At 60.1% G+C, this 3,842-nt stretch overlaps 1 long non-coding RNA gene across 1 annotated transcript; it reads right to left on the reverse strand.

The window, feature by feature from the left end:
• Positions 1 to 1,741: 1,741 nt before the first annotated feature.
• LOC119870069 lies at positions 1,742 to 3,842 on the reverse strand. The gene is made up of 3 exons (XR_005355119.1): positions 3,451 to 3,842; positions 2,622 to 2,745; positions 1,742 to 2,436 (listed from the first exon to the last, which is right to left on the reverse strand). It is a non-coding gene; the product is annotated as an uncharacterized LOC119870069 (long non-coding RNA).

Consider the following 3,842-nt stretch of genomic DNA (forward strand, 5'->3'; position numbering starts at 1 on the left):
ACGCCGTCCTCGAGTGGGGACCCCCACGGCCACCTACGGGGGCGACACGGAAGCTCGGGGGGGTGGAGCAGCGCTCAAGGTCGCACGGGGGGGGGCAGGGCGTGGGGCCGGGCGCCGACCGCCCGGAGAGCCCCGCGGTGCGACTTTTGGACTAGGAGCGTCGGGCGCCGGCCTCCCACGGCGCCGCTCACCTGGGCCCCGTCTGCTTCAGCAGGAACCCGGACAAGGAAGTGGGGAGACTCACACCCGCGGCGAGGACGAGCGCCAGGCCCTCCGGCCGGGACCCCAGGGGCGCGGTTGAGCCTCGGTTCTGTGCCGGGGAGGACAGCACGAGGTTGCCCCAGGGAAGAGCAGGAGACTCGGTTTCCGGAAGGTCTGTGAGGTCCCCGCAGGTCCAGATTAGTATTCAGTATTTATAATATTTCCATAATGGTAAAACAAAAGAAAACAAGCAGAGAGAATGCATTTTTAATCACCAATCATTTCTCTTTGTTTGTTGTGAATGAACAGCGAGGTGAAATAGTATTTCATAATCACCCCATTCGAATTTTCCTCCCCTCCAAGCACCGAGAAATCTCTAAATAAAATAAATAAACAGCCAAGGCCTTAAAATAAATTCCAGAGGGCAGAGTGCTACGTGTGGGTTATCACAGCTGTGGGGAGGCAGGGGCGGGAGGTGGGGCAGGAAGGACAAAGGGACAGGGCCTGGTCCTCGGTCCTTGGGTTACCTGTGCCCAGGTGCTGCCCCAGGCTACCCACCAGCAGGCCAAGAAGAGCAGAGCGCTGGTTTGAAGACCCAGGGAGAGGGGTGGAGCTGGAGCACACGCTCCACCCTTCATGGACTCTATTCTCCCAGAATTTTCTGCTCTTCACCCTCTCAGTCCTCGTCCTGTCACCTGCCCCCTTGGAGGGGACACTGTCCCTCTGAAAAGCCTACCCACCCAAAGAGTCCTCTCCGTATCACGTCCGCTGTCCCCTGAGCTAGTCCAACTCTCTCAATTGATAGAGGAGGAAACCATAGGGAGGGAAGAGAGAATGGAGGGATGCATCCGAGACCCCCCAGGACACTGGGGGCACAGCTGGACCTGGAACGCTGGGGGCTTGACTCCCTGACAGGCCACGCCTCATGCACTCATATCACCCTCCAGGTGTCTTGGAGAAGCCTCCTGTGCCACTGAGCTTTCTCCACAGGCTTTTCCTGGTATTTTGTTTTGTGCATCACAGCATCCCCAGACCCTCAGGTTCTAGCAAGGTTCCTGGTACATGGGGGCGCTCACCCGATGTTTGTAAGATATAAGGATCAGTGAGTGGACAGATGGGTGGATGAGGGGGGTGAATGGGTGGGTGGAGGGGTGGAGGGATGAGTGGACAGAGGGGTGGATGGATGGATGGAGAGATGGAAGGATGGAGGGATAGATGGATGGGTGGACGGAGGGGTAGGTGGATGATGGATGGATGGAGGGGTGGAAGAATGGAGGGATGAGTGAATGGATGGGTGGACAGAGGGGTGGATGGATGATGGATGGATGGATGGAGGGAAAGATGGATGAGTGGGTGGAGGGGTGGATGGATGGATGGATGGATGGAGAGATGGAAGGATGGAGGGATAGATGGATGCGTGGACGGAAGGGTAGGTGGATGATGGATGGATGGAGAGATGGATGGATGGAGGGATGAGTGAATGGATGGGTGGACGGGGGGTGGATGGATGATGGATGGACGGATGGAAGGAAATATGGATGAGTGGATGGAGGGATGGATGGATGGATGATAGATGGATGGATGGTAGGATGGAGGGATACATGGATGGGTGGACGGAGGGGTGGATGGATGATGGATGGATGGACAGATGAGTGATAGATGGAGGAATAGAGGCTAAGGCTGGTTTGGTCCCTCACTGGCCACCAGCTTATCACCAGATAGGTGAGCCCGTCACAGTGTAGTTCACTTAACCTCTGGGGTCTCCAACAATCTCCTGAAGGACCCCAGAATAAAATCACCTTCTAGCAAGTCAGACCCCTTCCAGGTAGAAATTTGAGGCAGGGCTCTGCAGCCCGGAAGGCCCTGCTTTCAGGTGAGTCAATGGTAAGGAGCACTGGTCTGGGGTCAGAGGACCGGGGCTCTGCTCCCCCTCTGCCATGAACCTGCGTGTGGTCTCTCTGGCCTCGTTGCCTCCTCTGAAATGGTCTCTAGTAAACGTTCTGGGCTCAGAGTCTGGTCCCGTGGGTGCAGACAACTCCACGAACTTGGAAGCGCTCTGCGCCTGCAGCTCCTCTTCTGTAGTCTGGGCAGCCACCGCCTCCGGCCCCGCCCCCCGCTGTTTGGGGGAGCCACTTAGGCCTCTCGAGCCTTTCCCCTGCTCGGTGGCGTTGGAATGGGGGTAGCTCAGAGCAGGGCTGTTCTGGCCACAGCCGAGGCCCTCACTCCCTCTGAATCCTATTGAAAAAATAATAAAAAGGTAATTACTTTGTCATTACTGAACACTGGTTTGTCTCTTTTTTTTTTTTCTTGAGCCATGACCATAAATAACCAGCCCATTACCCTTCAGAGTGGACACACATATCCATACAGGACCTGCCTCCTAAGTGCTGGCTCCCCCCGCCACCGGCCCCGGCACATACCGCACAGCCACACACGTGTCCATCCACACGGGGATGCCGCTCGTTCGCCAGACGTTCTCTAAGCATTTTGCTAGATTCTGGGAGTAAAACGACAGCCGCTGTGCAGGATTCCAGGCTCAGGGCCCTGCAGGAATTGTCTCCAGTGATTCTTCTGACGATGCTGGGAGGCAGCTGCTGGTTCTGTTGCCGTTTCACAGACGGGTGCTGCGAGCGGCGGGAGGCCAGGCCCTGCCCGAGGCCATGCTGCCAGCGCGCAGTGGCAGCTGGGATTCGAACCCACTTACCTGGCTCAGAAATCCACGCCCCAATACACCCCTTATTTAAAAACCACGCACACACCTAGTCTGCTGCGGGAAGTTAGTTATACCAGTGTGCTAAGCGCCAGGACAGGGGAAGCAAGGGGGCTGTGGGAGCCCGAATAGCAGCATCCGAGCCAGTTTTGGGGAGGAAGACCTCAGGGGAGGGCTCCCTGGAAGAGGTGGTATCTGCTGTGGTCTTGACAGGCAAGAGGGCGGAAGACAAGCCGAGAAAGGGGACAGAGGCCTTCCGGGCGGAGGAAGAGCTTGGACAAAGGCCTGGCGGGTCCCTACACGCCCCCTGCGCCCGAGCAGAGGGTGTGCAGGTGCACAGCCGGGAACTGGAGAGGTGAGGCTGGAGAGGCGGGCGGGCCTTGCTCACATCCGGGCCAGGCTGGCACGGCGGGCGCCCTCCCCTCCCGGCAGCGACCTGGCACGCCCGTCCGCGCGACACGAGGGCACCTCCTCCGCAGAAGGGCCCTTCCTCACCTCCCGGCGCCCCACCCTCGAGCCCCCGGCGGCGGTGCTGGCACCTGCAGAGGGCCCGTCGGGCAGCCCGGCCACCTCCGCAGTCTCGGAGCAGGTCCTCGCAGCCCTCCGCCTCTGCCCCCAGAGCCCTGGGCTCCCCCGGGCGCGGCCGGGGCTCTGAGCTCCCCCGGGAGCCTGGCGGAGGCTCTGAGCACGGGCGGGCCCTCCTCTTCTCCATCACTGGGGTCCCTGGTTGTCGGGCCCCGGAGCCAGGCCGCCCCTCCCCGGCAGGCTCTGGAGGCGGCAGCTGTCCCCGCGGAGCCTGGGGTAAGAGGTGACGTCAGCTCGTCACCCTGCCCTCCACCTGGTCGGTTCTCTGCGTTGGGCGGCTGCCGGTCCTCCGGTGTGCAAACAGGCGCAGCCAGGCCTCCAGGTCCTCCAGGACCAAAGCCTCCCT

The sequence above is a fragment of the Canis lupus genome, chromosome 2 (assembly GCF_011100685.1).
Source record: "Canis lupus familiaris isolate Mischka breed German Shepherd chromosome 2, alternate assembly UU_Cfam_GSD_1.0, whole genome shotgun sequence".
NCBI lineage: Eukaryota > Metazoa > Chordata > Mammalia > Carnivora > Canidae > Canis > Canis lupus.